This window comes from Salminus brasiliensis, chromosome 8, assembly GCF_030463535.1.
Source record: "Salminus brasiliensis chromosome 8, fSalBra1.hap2, whole genome shotgun sequence".
Lineage (NCBI taxonomy): Eukaryota > Metazoa > Chordata > Actinopteri > Characiformes > Bryconidae > Salminus > Salminus brasiliensis.
Window position 1 is genome coordinate 22,675,959 of NC_132885.1, and position 24,054 is coordinate 22,700,012.

General features: G+C 40.4%; 1 protein-coding gene across 1 annotated transcript in view; it reads right to left on the reverse strand.

Moving 5' to 3' along the window:
- The window catches only part of gli2a (GLI family zinc finger 2a), an 80,416-nt gene extending 73,245 nt beyond the window's left edge, over nt 1-7,171 (reverse strand). Inside the window, exon 1 of the mRNA XM_072686140.1 lies at nt 6,835-7,171. The gene's annotated coding sequence lies outside the window, so the exon portion shown is untranslated. The remainder of the gene's footprint in view (nt 1-6,834) is intronic.
- Between the last annotated feature and the right edge of the window lie 16,883 nt (nt 7,172-24,054).

Consider the following 24,054-nt stretch of genomic DNA (forward strand, 5'->3'; position numbering starts at 1 on the left):
AGGACTCTCCACTCACACATGATGTGGCCACGTTGGGAGGGTGGTAAGCTAGTATGTGCTTCCTCCAAGCCCATGTTGGCCTTGCATTGTGCCAAGTGACGCAAGGAGAGGATGGGCACCCAGAAAGTGCAAGGCTAATTATACTCTCTTGGAGCTCCTATCCACGGATGTCTGTGGCCTACCCTGGGATCAAACACGCAATCCCTTGGCAATCCCAGACGTTTAGACCTAAGGAATGAAATCTCAGACCCCTGTTCAGGTCCACTATGTTATCCACTACACTATCCAACCACTATATAATGGAGGCATGCTAGTTTCCTCTCCTGTTTGTTGGCTGGTGTTTGGCATGTGGCACCTCTCATAGCACAGCTTAACTTCTCTAAGACGTGATGTTCTAAAGCCTACCGTGTGGAGAGCCATATATCTAAGCTACAACAGGGATCAGGCAATGATGATAGGAACGCAGATGATCCTAATCTCTCTGCGCATAATGAGTGAATTCCTTGGTGAGCAGCCCCGATTTGGCCTGGGCCCAGCGCGGCGTTCAGCAAGAGGCCAACGAGCAGGAGTGGACGTGTGTGTCAGGGAGCGGGGCGGGCCGATTGCTAAAGACTACCACATGGCTTCCCTCGCTCAACACGTCCCGCTCGTCTTCCAGCCCGGCTGGAGAGGAGTCTGTGGCCTGGCAGGGGTTCAGCAGCTAACCTCCAGTGGTCCCGCTCGTACTATGGAGCATAACGGGGAGATCCGTCTACCCACTCCGTTCCTGGCAAAGCATGGTCTGGAGCTACGGGAGGACAGCCGATAAATCACAACACACTTACATCGGCCTCTGCGCCTTTAATAATTCGGTCTTGGAAGCACCGACAGAAAACTCCCCTGATAGAGACTGAGCCGCCTATGGTTCAGAGTCAGCTTCTGCATCAGATTAGCGCCGACAACAAACACTTGGAACAGTGTGGCATTGTTTGAGGCAACGTCTGCGAGGGGAACAAACAGCAAGGAGGTCATGAAGATGATACCACGACCGCTGTGATGATACTTTCACTACCGGCTGCTGTCGAGGGCCTGCCTCTGATGTAACAGTGGATCATCCGGGAATGTTTACCCTCCAGGAATTAATTAACTTGTGTATGAAACCTTGTCCTTGGAGAAGCACAACATGAGACACTTTACAATATTTTGATTCCTTGGAGTCTGGCAAAGTACAACTCTTTTTTTCTGACCACATATTACCACACACATATATCTGTGGTGCTGAGCGATCAAAGAGCCTCCAGCCATCTCATCTTCCCTCTTCTCAATGAGTCAGACATTGAGCAAGAGCCATCTTCTCCATGCATTAGCTCATTTTAAAGGTGGTCTACCAGTGATTCATTGCAAGGACGACTGTTCTCATGGCCTAAAGGTGCTCTGCGGAGCTACACATCGTAGAACCACCAGCTGTCTCTACATGGGCTACATTGCTCAAAAAGATGTATAATTTTGGTAAAGTGTAATGTTTACTCTTGGTCGAGCTATGAAATAAATTTGAGTCCATCCCCCGCACACTCTGCCTGGTGGCTTCTATGAATCACAGGTGGATGTGTGGTTTGGGAAATTCAAGCAGTGCTCTGTGGACACAGACGTTGCCCAGCTCCAACAAATCATGTATAAGTTTGTATAAACAGTATTCATAATTTCATCGGCTGATTATATTTTTTCCATATTCGTGTGGGAGGCCTGAGGACAAAAGAAAAGGACAAAGTAAAATGTAGGTCAAAGTAAATGGAAAGCACAAAAGGAAAGGCCTCCCTTGTTGTTTTAACCATTTATTACAATTTGGAAAGTGTTTCCCAGTTCATCACGTACAAAATTGCACAACCGACGTTTTACAGTCTTTTTATCTTTCCTTGTTAACAAGAAATTGTCAACTTTTTCTTACCTCATAAATCTGAAGGTACATGCCTCCCTTCTTATCGGAAGGTATCTCCAACAATGTGTGTGAAAGACCTCCTAAATCGGTCAACATGTATGCCATTTCTCTGTCATGTTCTCTGATGGACTGGTGGTCTTTAACTAGCCGTATTTTCTTAGGTTTGGAGTAGTTTCCGAATGACTAATGAGCTCAATCAATCAAACCTTGGGCCCTGTGCTGATTACTGCCATGCACTTTTAGTGGCTTATTAAAGTCTTACTGAGGCCATTTCTCACACACAAGAGTGTGTGGTTTCATTGGTTTCTTTGATGATAGGCCCAGAGTGAACAATGTCAGTACTTAACAATGCCCTGGTAGCTACACAGGAGTGGGAAAAAAGCATGAAGGATCCTATCCACACTCCAAAAAAGCGGATGTGATGTGGTCTTGATTAACCCCAGACACTCATGGAAGAATGAAGCAGATGTCTGGAGAGGTTTCCAACACCAGTGGCTAAAATGCAGGGATTGTCCTAAGCCCTAAAGGCCAGCGCTGAGGAGCTGGAACTCAAAAAGCACCCTTTGAGAGGGTAAATGAATGTAAGCAGTTAGCACTCTTCATCCGTCTGTTTCCTCACCGCTCTGGCCTCATCTCCAGATAAACTCAACACTGGGAACACTGCAGATCATTCAAGTCCCAACAATTCACTCGACAACACAAGTGTTCTTCAGCTACTCTGTCTAGGCTGAGAGCTTCAAGGTCTTCTGTGACACAAACATAGTTCACGAAACAAAGAAGCATCCAGTTTGAGCTGTGCTCACAAACTGCCCGCCGAATTACGTTCTTTTCAGAAGATGACCAGCTCCACCAACTCCAGTGCACATGTATAGCATATACAACATTTCTGTTCAATAAATATATACTTTCAGAATACTGATGACTCTCGAAAGCTGGTTTTCATTGAAGTTGTTAAATATTAACTGCTCTTGTGTCCCATAATGGCCTCCAGCATTTGAACAATTACTAAACAAAACAAGGTGAAGAGCTATTATTTTTCCATCCATCCATCTTCTTATCCATTTCTTTCTGGTAGGGTCACAGTGGGTTCCTCCGGAGCCTCCCTGGAATCATTGGGCGCAACGCAGGAATTCCCTCAGGGCGAGGCACCAGTGCATTGCAGGGTATACAAAGAGTATCTTGTTATAAAATTATCGATGTTCAGTCTAAAAATGTTCTAAAGGGGCTCTAAGTGGATTAGAGGTCTACTGCCCTGCCACTATGGCCCGGGGGTCAGGAGCCTGAATCCTGAGCCATGCTGCTTTGTCATCAGCAGCCTGAGTCTGAGACAGCACATTTGGCCAAGCTCTCTCCAGGTTGGTAGATGGCACTCTCTCCCCTCATCACTCTAAAAGCAATGTTGACTGGCACAGGCATCTGTTAGCTTCTGCGGTATACCTGGGGGATTCGGCACTTTCCTCAGAGTGTGTCAGCTGCCCAGTGATGTCGCATTGGCAGCAGTTCAAGTCCTTATCCTCCTAGTGTTGGGAGCATTGCTATTGCTAGGGTGGAGCTACGAATGGGTTGGTAAATTGGCAGTCCCAAATTCGGGAGAAAAAAATAAAAAAATTGACAAACAAAAAGTACATTGAAAATGTTCTGTGGAGCCTCCCTAAAGCAGTTAGAAACATTGGTTACGCCTAACCGAGGGCCAGCATTCATAACGCACATACAAGCCTTTCATGACAGCTGAAATAAACCTACATAAACATTCATTGTGTCAGTTATGTCAAGTGTTATGACAGCTGACGTTTGTTGAAATAAGCCTTTATAAATGTTTATGTAGGGCTTATTCCAGTTGTCATGAAAGGCTTATGTAGGTGTTGTGTCGCCCCACAAATGCCGCCCCCCCCCCTTCAGTAAAGTGCTGGTGAAACGTTAAGTGGTTGTCAGGCAGGACATAAAACATCAAAAATAACTCAGTGTTTCCACTTTCTGGCATCCTGGCGCATGATGAGGAATGAGGTACAACACGTGAGCTGAGGACATCACACTGTCTTTGTCCCACCACTCTGCGTGGACACAAAGTAGAGTTCCACATTTCAGTAGAACAACAACTGTAACCCTTCTAACCTCTGAGTTCCCCTGGCTGAAACTTTTCACTGAGCTGTCACTCGTGTTTTCTACACCTCGTCCACCGCTGCAGAAGGAGCGCATTCATGTTTGTTTTCTAAGGTCCTCCTTTTTTATTGTTCATTACATTTTGCACACGAGAAAGAGTGAGAGAAAGAGAGCGAGCGGGCGAATCCTGCAGGCCTAGAAGATGAAAGTGATGCAGCCATCCCATGTCACAGAGGCTGATGACCAGAGCCCAAGCAGGGCTGAATAATCTGAATAGCCGATCATTTCTTTACACCCTTTCACTCGCTCTGCCTCTGACTGTTGGAACTCCTCATTTCACACAATGGCAAATTCACTACGACCTTTCTTCTTATGCTAATAGACTCAACTGGGGCTTCACAATAAATTTAACACATACACAAAACACACACTCTCTCTCTATCGCTCACTCACACACACACACACACACTTTGTGCTGTGTTTTTTTTCACAAAGTTGAGCACATACAATAATTCTTATACCATATTAAACTATGAAACCACATCCCCCACATGGCTCTCTGAGCATTGCATAAGGCAACTTGATATGATAGTTCACATGTTTGAGCACAATACCTTGTATCTGACAGTAAAGTGTTTAGGAAAGGTAATAATTTGGTTCATATCAAAGTAATCAAATGAAACGCTGAACTGGATGTGATTCATTGAATTAACAATGAAACCGCATGCCTTAAAAGCTGAATTATGTGTCCAAACTGAGAAATTGAACAACTAAAAGCTGAACTATGAGTAAAAACACAGAAATGTAGTGAATTAAAAGCTATATTATGTGTAAAAACAGAAATTAAATGAATTAAAAGCTAAATTATGTGTAAAAACACAGAAATGGAATGAACTAAAATCTGAATTATGTGCAAATAAAGATATGGCATGAACTAAAAGTCAAACTATGTGCAAAAACATAGAATATGAATTCATTAAAAACTGAATTGTGTATGAAACCAGAGAAATCATTCAGAAGTAGAAATGGAGAATCTGACTTCATTAAAAGCTGAGTTCGGTGTAACACCTGAGAATCTGAATGGATTAAAAGCAGACTTGTGTGCAAAAACAGAGAAACCACTAATTGAAAGTTGAATTATGTGTGAAAAATACAAAAAATCAGTCTGATCAATTAAAAGATGTGTGTAAAATCAGAAAAATCATTCATTAAATGTTTATTAGATGTAAAAACTACATGGCATACAATTAATATATGTAACACAAAAAAAGAATGAACTAAGAGTTCTACTTACAGTAGAAGGGACCTGAAAAGCTAAATCAAGACAGAAGAACTGTTCTAATGAAATCTACCCAATTCAGGAACAGTAAAAGTCCTCCTCTGACACATTACCTTATGAACACCACACAATATTCATTACAGCCTTCTCTGTAATCAGCGATCCCTATGAGTGCTCAGCATACACTGTTCTTCACCCTTAAGTAACTGGTGCTTATTTCAGGGCCTGAGACCATGTGAGGATGTGATGATAAGCCATGCTAAATAAGGAAGACCTGCAGAACTGTTCCTATGCTGTTGGCATCGAATGTAATTACAGATGTGTTGTTACATCTATAATCATGAGATTTCTCATGTTTTGGGTTTGTTGGAGCTAAATGTTTTGGGTTGAAAGCTACCTAAAGTGAAAGATGCTAAAAGCTGATGTGTACAGTAGTATTAAGATATCCACACACAGCTCTAATAGGCCGTGTGTGTGTGTGTGTTTAGGGGTTATGAGCAGAAGTTGGTAGAGTAGTGTAAATAAAAACAAACAAACAAACAAACAAACAAAAATCACGGCAGGTAAAGCAAAAGTACTCAAGCAAAAGTAAAGGTAGCTTTGCAGAAGAATGAAGAAGTGGTGCTTAAGGACTAGCTAGGTAACTTACAGGGCTGCAGTACAGCTGAGTACAGCTCCACTGGCTCAGTACGTCATATATCAGCTTATTTCATTTATAATAAAAATAACAACGCTCACCAGTCACCAACATAACAGATTGAAATATAAAAAACACACACACAAAAATTAGTCACTAAATGTTAAAGGCTTACAAACTCCATAGTAGCCTCGTTTTCTCACGTATTTTCTCAAGTATTAGCTACGTAATGAAAATTATAAAAAAAAATAGTACAAGAAAATTGTACTTTTTAAGTACAAAAAAGTATTTAATTACAATTAGATTTTTAATATATATATATATATATATATATATATATATATATATATATATATATATATATATATATATTTATATTCAGTTTTTTTAGGATACTAATTCTGGCCAGGTTAGTGTGAAACACTTTTTAACAGAGTTAGTCCGGACTAGTCTAGCCTAAATCTGGGTCTGGAAAACAGCTTAACTTCTATTTTTATCCAGATTTGATCAATCGGGTGTCTAAAGTAGCACTATGTAGCCGTTGTTTGCTCGCTAACTTGTTTTTATTGAAAGCAGCTGCTGAACTTTCGATACTTTCTGCAGCTCCAGCTTCTGAGTGCGGCATGAGAAACCGCCAACAGCGAAGTTGTCCAAAAAAAGTGACAAGTTCTGCTAACTTTAGCCCGTTTTTACACTTTTACACTGGATCTAAAGTATCCAGTTTCCCAGCCATTAAAAGTCGTCCCGAGTTCCGTTCATAAGTGCAGCTGAACTTGTGCAGGACTGTTAGCCCTGCAGCTACAGCCCCGACCCCACAGAGTCAGACACGCTTCAGTCAGGGGATGGTCCTCAAAACACTGAACGCGAAAGCAGAGCGAGAAACCGAGCTACAGCCGAGCTTACCTCCGCTTCTGGCTTCACCTCTCAGGCAGTTCGCCTCCAAACTTTCCTCTCCCCCAAACTGAACTCTGAACGAAGACCGAACGCAGGAGTCGCAGCTCGCAGCTCGAACCCAAAATCCATGAATGTCCTTCCAGCAGAAAAGCCAAGCGCGGCGTTTATCTGGCCCTTCCTGCCAGCCCCATCACTCAGTGGAGCGACAGACCAGCAAGCTCGCACGAATCCTCAAACTCCTGCACGCACACACACACACACACACACACACTAAACTCTCTCTCTTTCTCTCACGCACACACACACACTGCCTGAACGCGTCTGCCCTGCTTCACTGTTCGCGCAGGAAAGTTGGCCCAGGCTGAGGCTGAGGCGGTGGGATGAGCAGGAGATGAGTGTGAGTGTGTGTGTTGGTTTGGTTTGGTTTGGTTTCCCACCGCTCTCCCCTCCCCAGATCTGTCCACACATCCCCCCTTTTACCTCCCCCTCTTACAGCAGCTCAGCACGTGGGTCAGGTTTAGTCCACAACTCAGGAGAAAGTTTACTAGAGAGAGAGAGAGAGAGAGAGAGAGAGAGAGAGAGTGTGTGTGTGTGTGTGTGTGTGTGTGTTTGCTGTGCAATTAAACTCTGATACACAGATTTTCCCTGAATATTTATTAAAAGAACAATGTTTATCTACCCATGGAAGCACGTGTGAAGATGTTAGCTTTAGTACACTGGAGGAATGCACTGAACACAGCATGTCCAAGAACTGCACTGATGCAGCAAGATAGATAGATAGATAGATAGATAGATAGATAGACAGATAGATATAGATAGATAGATAGATAGATAGATATAGATAGATAGATAGATAGATAGATAGATAGATATAGATAGATAGATAGATAGATAGATAGACAGATAGATATAGATAGATAGATAGATAGATAGATAGATAGATAGATATAGATAGATAGATAGATAGATAGATAGATAGATAGATAGATAGATAGATATAGATATAGATAGATAGATAGATAGATATAGATATAGATAGATAGATAGATAGATAGATAGATAGATATAGATAGATAGATAGATAGATAGATAGATATAGATATAGATAGATAGATAGATAGATAGAGATAGATAGATAGATAGATAGATAGATATAGATAGATAGATAGATAGATAGATATAGATAGATAGATAGATAGATAGATAGACAGATAGATAGATAGATAGATAGATAGATAGATATAGATAGATAGATAGATAGATAGATAGATAGATAGATAGATAGATAGACAGATAGATAGATAGATAGATAGATAGATAGATATAGATAGATAGATAGATAGATAGATAGATAGATAGATAGATAGATATGGTGTATCTGTCCCAGATCATATGGCACAGATCATATGGCACAATAAACCCCTATAAACTTCAGGATTTGGTTCCATGATGCATTAAAATGCATTTATAGAGTATTTGAAGCTGCTATTTGGTGTATAAATAGTGTGTGCTTTCGGTTCAGGTGACAAATGCTCAAATATGGTTTTCCAAGCCTATTTACAACCCTGTTATTTGGCATCAGAATGAAACACGCTGATTTTCCTTTCATGGTGAGCTCTAGGTAAAAAACAGAAGATCAGCTCTGCTTTTATTGGCTGGTTTATGGCCCTGAGACAGCTCACAGGAGCCGCGTAGCATAGCACAGCTTAGCCTAGCTTAAAAAAAAGCCTAAAAAACCCCCCAAGCAAACACAGGATGTTTCCCAGCTGCATTCTTCACAAGGTATATACTATATTGCTGCTGTCCAATAAAAAACATGTACCTCCATTGTTTGTCCATTTTTAGTTTTCATCATCATCTGAACCCTGTAGCAGCTCTTACACGGTGTAAATAATTCTGGATAACTGGACCAATAGAAAGGTGGCAAAAGACTGTATGACTGTATATAACTATATGACTTCCATTGAAGGTTAAGAAGGTTTTTTGCTTCTCCTGTAAAGTTGCTATTTTGGAGATACATGTTTTTTATTGGACAGCAACTCTATACTAATCTTAATAGCGCAGGTTTGGGAGGTTAGTGCACTTATTATATTAACATACTAGCCCGTTTTGTACTAACAGGAAATGATGAAGCGTTACTATGCCAATATACATGTCATGTCAAATCAAGTAAAATTTATTTGTATAGCGCTTTTTACTACTGCTGTTATCGTCACAAAGCAGCTTTACATAATCAATAATTAGTAAAAGACAGAAAAATATATAACAAACAATAACATAACAATAATAATAAAATATATCCTAAATATATAATAATATAAATATATATTAATAATAAAATAAATAACATAAAAAGACATGAAAGATCTAAGATCCCCAGTGAGCAGCCAACAGCGATAGTGGCAAGGAAAACTCCCTCAGAGCTGGAGGAAGAAACCTTGGAAGGAACCAAGACTCACAAGGGGGACCCGACCCATCCTCCTCTATTTAAACATTAATGATAAAAGTTACCGAACCATCGATACTGTTGAACAGCTCTGATCATAATCATAATATATTAATCATGTTGTAGTTTAACTTATATATAGTCATGGCAGGGATGGTCATGTATTAATAATGAGTAATGATAGTTAATAGTGGTGATATTATTAGTGGCACATAGTTAAGAGTCAGTGCACTTGCATCATTATCCACCTTTTTTTCCCAGCAGTGTGTAGCTCATCATCAGGCCTTGCTTCAGTCGCCTAGTGTTAGCTTATAGCCTGGCCTCCATATCATGTAAGTGTTTCGTAAGAGAACTGGAAGTATGTACATTTTGGGGGCTTAAATATAAGTTTGGAATTGGTCCACTTTCCAAGATTTTGTCTAAATAAGAAAACAACAGTGTCTGAAGATCACAGTGCATCACTTCCTTGTACCGAATTCTTATTATTCAACTATACTAACCTCAGTAGTTGAGATGTAAGTAGTTTGGTGTGACGTGGTGTTCTGTAGCCAAACTCACATCCTACACCATTTATTTCTCCTACAGTGATGATGACATGAGAGTGGTGTGTTGGAATGTCTTCCCACAGTATATACGTAAATACACCCATCCGGGTGAACGAGTGAACATGAAGAAAAGGGTTTGGGGCCTATCATAAAACAATATCTCCGGTATCAGGCAGTGTTTTTGTAGTCACATGATACAATGGCTTCCTGTAACTTTGGGAGGCATTTAGCTCTGTAGATGTCTGGGTTCCATCACCATCACTGTGAACCATTCTAGTTAGTCTCTCTTCAAATCCAACCACTCTGAATGAAACGCAAAACATTAGAAAAAGCAGCAACATTTCTATTTTATCACTTTTTATCACAACTTGCACATGTACATCACACACATGTATATATGCCTACAGAATAAGAGGCACCAGGTAATAGATGGTAACAGAATAAGACAAAAAGTTCTAATCTAGTAGGCCAAAAGCTGAGTTTCTGTTCTAAAAGAACTTGTTTATTTATTTATTCATTATTTATTAAGCAGATCAAATGTTGCACAAAGCCCTGGAGAAGCCCGCTCCCCTCTAGTGAATCTACAAACCATGACAAAAACATTTCTATGAAATTTGTGAGTTACAATGACATCTAGAGGTCAGAATGGTGGCGTACGTCTTGAGAGAGCAATAAAAATGGCAACTGACAATAAAAGCTAATATTGGAATAAATGTTCTTCAGCTGAGATATGTCTGATATTACCTTAAAGTTAATTTCATTACCTTTAATCAAATAAAAAAAAGCATTTTTAGCTCCAAAAAGTTACTTCTCTATATACTGTATGTGTCGGTTAGGCACTGAAGACCTATTCGACTTCAATAAATTAACTCTCCTTAAAAATGACTCTCTGAGATACATTGTGCAGATTTGCACACACATTTAAATGCATGAGGGCATGAGAATGATATGCACTGTGTCGTCTTTTTAATGGAGGGACATAGTGACAGACAGACATTCAAGACATATTAGTACCTTTTTTGGACTTGGAGCTATACATTACTGCAGTGAAGTATTAGGCTACAGTGCTTGAAGCTAATCCAAATCCTAAACTTAAACTGACAGCTCTTCTGGTCTGTCATGGTAACATCAACGATTTTATATATTTTTTTGCTATATTTGTGGGGACATCTGGTCCCTGTAAGGACACAGAGACACACTTTAACGTATTTATTTTAATCAAAGTCAACCGAACAGAGCCGAGAAATCTGGCTGTAAAAGCATTCTTTGTAAAAGTGCCTTTCAGGGCTGTCTCTCTGAGTAGTTGCTGCGCACTCCCCCTTGCTGCTGTGTGTATGTCCGCCTGAGTGCCTCTTTATAACACAACTGCCCACTGATCCCCACACCGTTGCCAGGGCAGCAGCAGCAGCAGCCCTAAGTTCCCCATTCTCTGTGTCATTGGGATCAGCTCAAAAGTGGCATTATGTCATTCACCTCAGTGTTCTTTTGGTCAGCCCTGCACTAAACTCAACACCATTGTGCGTTTCTAAACATCACCTGGTCTCCAGCCTCTCTCGGCCTTTGGGGTAAATAGTACGTTACTTGTTCGGTACATTATGCCTGAGAGATCTTGATCAAAAGTGAGTGGAGCACATGTGTCCGTGGCTCTGCCTGTGTTGTGAATGAAGGGTTTTGCACACAGGCCGCTCGCCTTGTTCCTGTGCCAGCAGGCCCTAAGGCAGGAATGTTAATGAGCATGTTGGGCTTCTCCATGGATGGAAGAAAAGGAGGGATCTATCACTCTCACTGTGGAGGAGGAGGAGGGGGTGTGTGGGTGTGGTTTGGAAATAAGGAGGAAACAAGGCCATAGTAATATATTTTTCCATATGATATCATGCATTTTTCAAAGAGCTCATGAACACATTAAAAATAAAGGTGCCAGACGTGTTCTTTGGAGCAGTGCCATAGAAGAACCACATTTGCTTCCCTGGGGAACATTAAAATGGCTGTTTCTTTAAACATGTGATGTAAAAATATGAAAAAGCGTTTATGAAGTTTAAAGAACCTTGGCGTAACGTTTCTATAGAGCTATATGTCCAAGCTAAGAAACATTAAGGAATCTTAATTTTTTTTAAATGTAGCCAAAGCAGGCACAAGCCATCTTGAGCAGAGACTCTAGATCATTCTGGAGGCACCTTGATCCTCCTATTATGTTCACCAATCAATTCCATAATTGAAGCCTGAGAAGAACATTTGAAGAACGTATGCCACTCTGCAGTTTAATTTGACCCCACTGACCCACTACTCACTCATCAACAACAATAGCATATTATAAGACTATTATTTTGATGTATGAGATGTCTGAATATTTAACCATGCAGTAATTATTGATAATGATGAATTATTAATAAGTAAACAAAGCCTTTGTTGCTAATCAAACATAAAACTAAATGTTTCCCGCATGTCCTTACACACTGGCACTCTTTCATAATATTAAAAATCATCAGTGCGGCCTGTGCAAGGGCTCAGACAATGATTAGGAAATGAGGCCTGAAGTGTATCACCAGTTGTAATTAGGAACTGTTTGCTCTCTTTTTTTGTTGACTCTTTGAGCCTTGTACTATAGCACTCATCAAACATGGGCTCCTCTTAACTGTTAAGTGGAACGTTTCTTCAGTTTAAAACTGTGGAGGAACCTTAAAGGAATCATTTTCTTCTGAAAAAAAAAACATATACTTTACTATATTTATAAAATGTAATAAGTTCTATATATTTATATGTAAACTATATAAATACAGTAAAGTATAGGATTTCTTTAAGAAGAAAAAAACAAGGGAATATATATATATATATATATATATATATATATATATATATATATATATATATATATATATATATATATATACTCTGTGTATACCACTATACACACCCATTACAGACTGACTTGGAAAACAGTGTAGCCACTGTTGCATGCAAAAGTCTCTTTATTTATTTTAGGTATTATGGATATTTCTTATACATATTCATTATGTAGTCATTTCTGTGCTCGTGCATTACAATAGGCTATAGCTCTCTCCAGCTGCTGCTTAAACACTGACGTAAACATCTGGCACAAACACCATAACACACAAACACAAGTAAAAGGGCAATGACTCATACATTTTAACACATTCACTTTCACAACCTCTACCTTACACTTCCTTTGAGCAATATGCCTTTACAGGAGGGAGAATGTGACTCAGATATATGTATTTATATATTATATATATTTTTTTATGAATGTATCACAGAAGTGATTTTTTTAATGTGCAAATGTGCTCACGTGGCCTCAGCAGGTTAGGTTTGTGAAAGGCCTCCTTAATCCCCCCCCTCCCCATGTCAGGTAATTTCAGTCTGATAGGCCACTTTCAGACAGTGGATGCATTGTCTTCACTCCCTAATGATCTTTAGTACACAGTGCACCCTGAATCACCTTTACATTCCCTTCCAGTGAAAGCAATGTGAAGACTTTGCTGTACTATTTTATTGTTTTTTTGCTCTACTATTTTAAACACATACGAAAAAATATGTATACCCATTTCCCCCACACAGCGTCCTCTTAGTGTAACCAGTTTTGTTACAGGAAATAGGACTATGAATGTAAGTTACATAAAGCATTGGATTTGCTTTATATAAAACAAAAAAAAAACATAATGTGACATGTGGCACGTTATGGCACCATTAATATGCTGTGTTTAATTTTGGTAAATGAAATACTTGTATGCATTAAAAATCATGATCTAAATATCTGCAGCAAAATATTTGAGCTTGTAATGGATTTGTGAAGTTTATTCACTTAAAAAAAACTCAACAAAACAATCCTGCTTTACAATCTTATTTTTGACTTTTTGAGTTTTTTGGGATGTTTACTTCCTAATTAATTGAATGGAAGTTAATTGAATCCATTCTTTTCTCTGCTAGTAAAATGTTCCAGCAACACAAACCCGCAGCATCAATTCACCACTTGCTTAACGCTGGATAAGTGTTCTTCTCATGAAATTCTGATACCTTTGCTCACTGTGGGCAAAAACATATATTTTAAGGTCATCAGTCAGATCTTCTTTCCAAAAAAGCATCATCATGTTTAGATATTCTTTTAAAAAGATCTGACACTGGATTTTGTGGTTGATAACACAGTGGGGGTTTTCTAATGACTCTTCCATGAAGTTCATGCTTGTGCAGGTGATCCTGCACAGTAGAATAGTGCACCATTTCTCCAGAGTCTGCTAAACCTTCTTCCTAAAGGTTGTTCAGAGTGAAACAGTGGTTCATATTCACCTACCTCACAGTCCTATCAGCAATTCCTTATGAAAGGTTTCCTAATCTTTTAAACCTCAACTTGACTTCCACTATTCCAACATTCTTGTTAGCCGCTATTTAAAAAAAAAATTACATTAGGAACTGAGGACATACCTGAAAACACCTTTTAATAGGTTTCTTCTCTTTTATGGGCATATATTATTTGAACTATCAGAGTGCCAGGCAGCTGCTTTGAGGAGCCTGTGGCTGCTGATTGTTGGGACAGGGTTTGAAGAGTCTGGTTATTTATACAGCTTTGACATTTTCATAATCTGGTCCTTCCTAAAGATGACTGTAAAAAAGCCATAATAAAATAAAATGTCATGTCATCTTTAACTTCGTGCCTTTTGGAGATCAGTTCTACTCACTGCACTATTTACAGTAACATACATTTTGACCAGGGCTGCCCAATCATTTACATGCCCCTGTAACTGTTTTAATTGGTCACTGGTAGTAGACTGATATTTCAGGCTCACATTTGGTAAAGCAGGTTTGATATAACATGGTAACATTAGAGTATTTTCAGCAAAATTATATTGCTGGTTATTAAGACATATTAAGGTAAAAGCATGTAAAAGCAACTCTGCAGTCTGGAAGTACAGCAACAGATGATGGAACATGGCTCCATCTAGTGGAATTGTCCTGGATGCACACTTAGAGGTGACTAAGGCCTAAACTCACTTAATGGATTGCCAACAGAATATAGTGCTGCACTTTTCATATTTCAAACTAAATAAAGGTCAGGCTAAAATGAGTAATAATCACACACACACACACACACACACACACACACACACACCTATATATAATATAATAGGTTTGCTGAATTTCTCTAAAGGCCACTAAGCTGTGGTAGCTGGTGTCTGTATCAAGATCTTCTGAATTTTTGGAATAACACAATCTACAATTTCTATCATAATCCCTCTCATAAAATCAGATCATTACAAATGCTATAAGAGCAGTTAAGTCTATTCTGGGTAAACTGTTAACTGACAGACACCACAGATGTACTAACAAGACAGTAAATGATTACCAGCTATCACCGCTATTTGTACACACTGCTTACAGGCCATCACCAATATTAGGCCTAGAAGCAAAAGGCCGACTACATGGCTGCTTAACCCTATTCAGCTCTGCTCACACATTTTTTGTGCACAGATTTTAGAGGGACACGCGGCTTTAAAATAAAACTCCAGACAATCCAACAACACAACAAGCTCAGAAAATCAGACTCATTAAAGAGCGAGGCACAGGGTTGCCATGTTCATGGTTTTTCCTCCAATAGATACAGTCTGCAAACGCATTCACAGGAAACTATGATAAGGTCATGGGCTATGTTTTTTTGGGGCCACTTGTAAATGTTCCATCCATCCACCCGCTTATCAGCTTCTTCCTCGGGCTCAGAGTTCACGGTGGGTTTAGAGCCCACCCAGAATCCTTTGGCACAAGGCAGGAATACCCCAGGACTGACTATGGCAGTCAATTGCAGTGTACCACACACACACACACACACATTTACTCACAACTTAGCATAGCCAGTTAACCTCCTACGTGTGTGTGTTGTCTGGAAAGAAACTGCCCAGGAAACCCACACGAACACAGAGACAAACCCCTGGGAGACAGAGACCCCAGGCCCCTTGACAACATAAACTACCTGCTGTGCCACTGGGCCACCATTTGCACATGTTGGACAGGCACTTGTTTTAAAGGGCAGGGGTGGCTCAGCGGTTAGAGCGCCGGGCTATCGATAACAGGGTTGTGGGTTCAATACCCAGGCTCGGCATGCTACCACTGTTGGGCCCTTGAGCAAGGCCCTTTACCCTCTCTGCTCTTCACTCCACTCTGGTTGTGTGTGTGTACTCACTGCCCCTAGTTCACTAGTGTGTGTGTGTGAGTATGTGTTCACTACCACAGACTGGTTAAATGCAGAGGACACATTTCGCTGTGAAGTTTACACTGTACAGTGACAAATACGTGCACCTTTACTTTTGTTGCAGCTGCTTGGAATGTGGGTACATCTTGGGCTATTTTCAGTGTCTTATTTACCTTTTCAGATTTGAGCAATTAACTCTGGGCTGAGGACTGGAATTATTAACGAATTCCTCGACCTGTCAGACCTACACATGCATGGTGCATCACATCGAAGATCAGAGTATGAGATCACATCCATGATAACCCGTGCTTTGCTTGACTGCACAAGGGGGCAGTGGTGGCTCAGTGGTTAGAGCGCCGGGATATCGATAACAGGGTTGTGGGTTTGATTCCCGGGCTCGGCAAGCCTCCACTGTTGGGCCCTTGAGCAAGGCCCTTTACTCCCCGGGTGCTGGAGTTGGCTGCCCACCGCTCTGGGTGTGTGAGTGTGTGTGTGTACTCACTGCCCCTAACACATGTGTGAGTGTGTGTTCACTACCAGATGGGTTAAATACAGTGTACACTGTACAGTGACAAATACGTGCACCTTTGCCCTTTACCTTTACAGCAACCTGTTCGCCACTAGATGGCACCCACGTGTCCTTTGAATGAAGCTTTGAGCAGCGCAGCGATTTTCAGTCAGCTCAAAACAGTTCAGGAGGGATCTGTGTGTCAGACAGGCTAACTAATGATTTAAGCATCATGATCATGACTAACATTTCATTTCATCATTGCTGATGAACCCTTTGCTAAACCGTCACCAGTCAGATGCCACAGCTGACAAGCTGTCAGATCTTATTAGTGTACAACTTTACTAGTTACTGGGGAAGAGCTAAACACTCGACTGCATACTCTGGAAGCTGCGTAGGCATGTTTAAATGGCTTTTGGGAATCACTGCTCATCCGAAGCCATGATTCATAATTACTGTCTACACATTAGCTGAGGTGTAGTACATGTGGGAAGGAGGGGAAGCCTGCACAGGCACAGCGTTAACAGGGCTGTGGGCGGTCCTTAGCTTGCTTCTTAGTGGCCCAGTTCTCCAATCGCGTCTTAACTGGTGGAGAAAGTGTTTAATATGATGTAAATGTACATATATTAATATAGCAGCTTTGTGTGGTGTGGGAATTATCACTAACAGTAGACATATGCATCCATATGGAAATCTGATATGCAGCAATTTATAGATATAGAAAATATATGATCTCAGAATATGTGGAATTCCTTTATATTACAACATTTTGTCATGTATTATAAATCATGTGATTGATTCACAATAACTAAAATGTACTTATATGGTTACAATAGGAACTTTTTCTCTATATATATATATATAAAGAGAGAGAGAGATAGAGATAGTATGTTGTGCTGTGCGTAATGTGGATGGTTGACGATGTCTGAATTTAAGAGGAATCATCCAATCAGGGGAGAGTTTCATCGCGTGCAGTTTTGGGAGCGATAGGAGGCCTCTGTATTAGCCGTCGATGGCGTCATAATTAGAGCACGGCTTGGGTATTATGACGTTTTTCTGATGAACGTTCTCTCGCCATTCTACACTCTTCGTGTACGCCTGAACAGCATCACTGCTGCGTTACTCAACATTTTATTATCATTTATTAATGATATTTTTCTGTATACAGATCCTTTCATTCTTCTGAACATTTCATTTTATTTTTTCTACCTAAACCTGAGGTTTGGAGGTCATTAGCTTTGAAAACAGAACTTCAAATGGGAAAAGAACAGGATCAAAGAACAGGTAAATGTCTTAATTTACTGTTTTTTAAACATTACTAATTTAAGTTTACACCCCTAACTAACAGGGAGTGATGGGGAACTTGTTGTGCATGGTTCTGTAGGGGTGTAAAGCACCACAAAAGGGTTGTTATTGTCTGAAACCCTGTACAACTCATCTTTTTTAAAATCCCTTTCAAAGCCAACATGAGAGGTGGTTCATCCTTCCATGAGTTCACCCGAGCCCCACAGAAGGCAGTGGAAGGTCGCTCCCGCTTTCCAGTGATTGCTGGAGACATTGCTGGAAGTATGAAGCTTTCTTTCTGAGGATTTCTTAAAGAATGTTAGCCACATTTGCTTAAAGGGCTTTGACTAATGTTATAAGTGTAAACAATCATCAGAGCAATACTAATACAATCCGCCCTGCTGTGTAGTGTACAGTGGCAAAAAACAAAAATAATATATTTTATTGCCAAGTAGTCCACAATTTAGATACTAAGCATAGTCTTATGGTGTTTTTTTTTATCCTTTTAAAAGCCAACAAGAGAGGTGATTCATCCTTCCATGAGTTCACCCAAGCGCCACAGAAGGCAATAGAAGGCTGGTCCCACTTTCCAGTGGTTGCTAAAGGTCAACAAAAAGCAATGCAATACCAGCGTGTGTATAAAAACAACCAGAAAGAAAAGCTCCCTGTGATCCAGACCAGCGCAGTCAGAGTGCCACTCGCTGTGTCCAACAAAGACCTTTTACTTTCAAACCAGGGACTTAGTGAAATTTCTGGTATAATATCCAGATTTCCAAGACCCCCCGCACCTCAGACAGTCTTTCAGCCACACCCGCCAACCAACAGGCTGAAGAGACCTAAGGCTGCCAGGGGCCGTCGCACCCAGTTCACTGGGTTCTCCATGGGGCCAAGTTACTTTTATTAGAATCCAGGGGGCTTTTTTGAGGAGACATAGAGTATACATCTCTGCCATTTTAAAACTGAGTGTTTGGACAGAAGACCTGTGGGGATGGACTGAATTCATCTATGGTGATGATGACTTCAGACTGACCTCCTAGGGTGGATAATGTTCAAATTGTTCAAATCTGGTCCACCTTTCACTATGCCATGGTTGTACCACTGGAACATCTGTAGCCCACAAAGGGCTTGGAATATTCATCATGTTGTCTCCAGCTCACCAGGCCTGCAGATCCAAACACCAGCTATGTCCATATTATCACCAAGGAGACCCTCTTGGACCAGGGGAGATGCTGCTTGCCTCTACCTCCTACCCCCTTTTGTAAAATGTTGTGTAAGTTGTATGTTGTATTCTTTTTAAATAAACGTTTCTGAGCAATACTTCAGTTTGCTTTTTTCTGACTCTTACTATTAATAAAGACATAAGACTATAAAAAAGAGCAAAGGTATTAGGTATTGCTACATCAAATCAAACAAATGATCAAATTAAACATGAGCAACCATTAGCTTCTATACCAGCTACACCACTAGGAATGTGATAAATTCAACCAAGGTGTGTTTCAGGAAAATAGGTTTGTAGTTGGGAAAGCATTTTATGAAACAAGTTTCACTTTAAAGTCTGCTATAGCCAAGACTTTAGCCAAGACTACTGGCAGAATAGTATGCAAAAGGAATTTCTGCCTTTTGGGATTTGTCTGTGACTTCCAACTATAACCGCAAGCTTGACTTTTTAGTATGAAAGTATCTTTCCAGAGGAAAATTTCAAATCAAACTAATCAGGTGTGATTAAATCACACATTTCAGACTTTAATTTAAAGGTTTATTTGCATCTATAAATATATATATATATATATATATATATATATATATATATATATATATATATATATATATATATATATATATATATATATATATATACAGGCCCCCTCATTTACAGGCACTATAATTTTTTTGGGACATTCGGTTTCACAGGGGTTTATCATTTATTAGGTGTGGTTCATTGTTTCATTAGTGCAGGCTTTGGAATCTGTAGTTGCCTTTGTTCAAAATGAGGACAAGAGCTGTGCCAATGAAAGTCAAAGAAGCTGCTATGAGGTTGAAAAACAGGAGTAACACCATTACAGACATTGCCAACTCTTGGTTTACCAATAGAGAAATAGAGAAAAAGCTAACAGAAAAGAGGGAAAAACACAAGGGTTAGGAGGAGCAAGACAGCAGGACAGGATCCAAAGTGTAGGCACCAGCATCCAACCACAAATAAACTCGGATCAGTATTACATCCCTTCAGAAACGACATCTTGGAGACTGTGGGACAAATAATGCTAATCAGGTTTTCTGTGGATGCAGGGTTCTCGCTCTATACTAGAAGGGGATAAATATTTTTGGAAATATGTGCTCCACATAATAAGAGGAAACTAAGGCTTAGATTAAGCTTGAAGTTCTTTATAGTCCTTGGAAACAGCCTGATTCAGAAGCCCACACTCCAAGGTCCCTGATCTGGATTTTTTTGATGGAAATCAGTCCTTACATGTGTGTTGAGGTTAAGACAGGGTGGCACACTATTTTGCGTGGGTCCCATTGTGTCTAGACTTCTTTTGAACCCTAAACTTTTACAGTACAGTTGATGGTATCACAAAGCCAAGTCCTGATTTGTCATGCTAAAGTTTCCATGAATCCAGTGGAAGTGTTTTTGGTTATTTAGGAGGTGGTCGATTTGTCATGGGAAGGTTTGTGTTGTTTTGAGAAACACCACCACTTCAAAACACTGCTTAACTGAGGGACTTCGTTCCGTGGTTTGACTCGGCCCGCAATTAAGTAACCGTATATACAGTAATTCCCTCCTACTGATGCTGAAGTCCCCCTGCATGTCGGCACTTAATCTTGCCTGCCAAAATGGCTCTACAGCTCTTCTCACTGCTTGTACACACTTGTACTATCACCCTTATCGTTCACTTTAGCAGTGTCATAAAGAGTTAACTAGCGATAGTTTAACGTTCGGATGCACAGCCTATCAGCTAATGCGCTTCCAGCATGCATGCATGCTGTCTGGACCCAGATTATATCAGAGGAGTTGCAGCAGTCAGGCCATGTTCATCTGTGACTCATAAACCACTTTATTCCCTCGCCCTGCCATGTCGTGCTAACAATGGCTGTGCCAGAGCATGAGACCTGACCATAAAGTCCTCCCCGCTAATGACAAACTTACGCTCTCTGAGAAAAAGACCAGAGGCCTCTGAAGTGGGGCGGTGACCTGGAAAAACGCCTCCGGTTTTCCCGTAAAGTGTGGTTGTGCTTGGATTGGGGTTTTGGCTCATTTTGTCGGGTAATGATAGAGATGGTTTATTGCTGTTGTTTGAGCCTGAATAAAGAACTGGCCAAAAGAGATGGACGGAGTTTGCAGAAGCACAGGCTGTCAGAAGCGGAAGGCATGCTGAAGTGCTCACAGAGTTGGACACTAGATGGTAGCAATTAGTTGCTTTTTGCAAGTCTTTCTTCCTTGCGAGTCAAAGCTTTCATTGAGGACTGGATTGGTGAAGTCTGTTGTTATGGTGTCAACAGAAGTCAAAGAACTTTTGGTCAAAATATACAATAATCAAGTTTCTGTGCATTACTGTATTTAATTGTGATATAGTAAAGACACAGTAAAGCGTTAGGTCTCTTTTTGAGCTGTGGGTGCACTCATGGAGTAAACCTCAACAAATAGAGGCAAGGGCCGCTCTATATATACACAATTCAATTCTGTACAGTTTAGCACTATGGTCTTCACCTAGCACTGGGCTAAAACTTGCTAATGATAAATAGGCCTAAACACATGAGAGTGTTTGTTGTGAGTGAAAAGTGAAATCAGCATAACAGGATGAGCTATACATCACATACACTCTTAAAAATAAAGGGTACTAAGGGCTCTTTGAGTGATGCCATATAAGAACCTCTTTTGTAAAAGAGATGTGAATGTGGAGAACCTTTACATTAGTAAAGAACCTTTCCATCCACTTCTTCATTCCTTTACAGGGTTCTTTGCAAACACGGGGCCTCATTCAACAATATCTTCTCAAGAATTGTCTAGGGTTTGTTCTTGAGAATAGTCCTATTGTCCAAAAAGTCAATGATTCCTGATATCATAATTGTATTATATGCAGAATAATTGACAGCTATGATGTTTTCTATGATGATGGATCCCATTGTCTCTTTCTCGCTCTCTCTCACACACAGATGCTGCCCACAGTTACGCTGTTGGCTGGATATTTCTGGTTGGTGGACTGTTCTCAGTCCAGCAGAGATGCTGAGGTGTTTAAGAACTCCGTCTGCATTGCTGTATCTGATCCACTTCTACCAGCGCAACACACACTAACACACCACCACCATGTCAGTGTCACTGCAGTGCTAAGAATGTAAAAAACAGATCTACGTGCTACAGAACTACATGCTGCTATAGAGTCAGTGGAGCTGATAGAATGGACTGAATGGAATGACTGTAGAACCAATGGAGGTGGTATTAATGTTATGACTGATCAGTGAGTATATACATTGCATTCGGAAGGTGTTCGGAACAGACCATTTCACTCTGTTCATATTTTATGCTGAGGCCTTGTGCTGTTTTCCCAATCAGTCTGCACTCCATACTCCACAATAAGAAAGGGACATCAGAATTTCAGAATTTGATGGCAAATTTATTAAAAATAAAAAATAAATAAAACATTGCATTGACACATTGAGTATTCAGACCCTTTACTCAGTACTTAGTTGAAGAACCTCTGGCAGTGATTACAGCCTCCAGTCTTCTTGGGTATGATGCCACAAGGTTTGCACACCTGGATTTGGGGATTTTCTGCCATTCTTCTCTGCAGATCCTCTCAAGCTCTGTCAATTTTGGATGGCGACCGGAGGCCGGGGATTCCCTTAACCCTGACCACTCTCCCTGTCCCAGCCCCTGGAAAAACCCTCAGCATGATGCTGTAGTGACGGTATTTGGCAGATGATGTTTCCTTTAGACATGACACTTCGAATAAAGGCCAAAAAGTTCAATCTTCTCATGTGTCTTTTACTGAGGAGAGGTTTCTGTCTGGACACTCTTGAATAAAGCCCAGATTTGCGGAGTGCTGCAGTGATGGTTGACCTTCTGGAGGTTTCTGCACACAGGATCTTTGGAGCTCAGCCAGAGTGACAATTGGGTTCTGGTTCACCTCTCTTACCAAAGCCATTCTCCCCTGATTACTTAGTTTGGCAGTTTGAACAGCTCTAGGAAGAGTCCTGGTTGTTCCAAACTTAAAGAATTAAAGAATTATGGGGGCCAATGTACTCTTGGGAACTTTCAGTGCAGCAGATTTTTTTGTAGTCTTCTCCAGATCTGCCACACAATCCTGTCTCTGAGCTCTATAGGCAGTGCTTTCCTACTCATGGCTTGGTTGGTTTTACTCTTATATGCATGGTCAGCTGTGAGATCTCATGTAGACAGGTGTGTGTCTTTCCAAATCATGTCCAGTCAAATGAATTTACCACAGGTGGACTCCAATCAAGGTGTAAAACCAAGAGAAATGGGAGGGCCCCGAAGCAAAAGGGTCTGAATATCTATGTCCATGTAAAATTTTAGTTAATGAGAATGTGAAAACAGAATTTTAGAATTTTTTGGCAAATTAATTACAAAGGAAAAACTAAAATTTTACAATTTTACACAAGTATTCAGACCTTTCACTATGACACTTGAAATTTAGCTCTCACAAGGCTCCCATTTCTCTTGACTATGGATTAGCTTACTAAACAGTCTATGTACAAGAAATCCCTCTTTGTGCAATCCTGACTCTTTTTCCAGATGACGACTTCCATCCACATATTACACACCCGTTCCTAGTTATTTATGGCTGCCTGTGTGTTTAAACACATTCACACACACTTGGCTTGGTATTAGCGTGTGACCTTGTAAAAGACCTAACACCAGGAAAAAATCCTCAGGGAACTTGAGCATTGTATTTATGGAAACTCCGATGACTAAATAAATTGCATGGCGACCCTTTTGCTCCTCCCAGTGTTCATGCCTGACAGGTGTATAACATGTAGGACAGTTTCCTCTATACTTCTGATTATATGCTTGCTTTTCTTTCCAATTTGTGAGAAGCTCTATGACCTCAGTGAGATCACTTCTGACCCTTGCGTCTCCATGTGCTGTAAGCTTGCCTGCCTGATGCACTTCCTCTTCATGAGAATGAGACTGTATAGAGGCTTGTATATTTTGTACAGAATTCTGCCAGGAAGATCACTGTCAGTTTTTTTTAATGAATTAGATTTAGAATTGATACTAATTTTCGAATTTGAATGA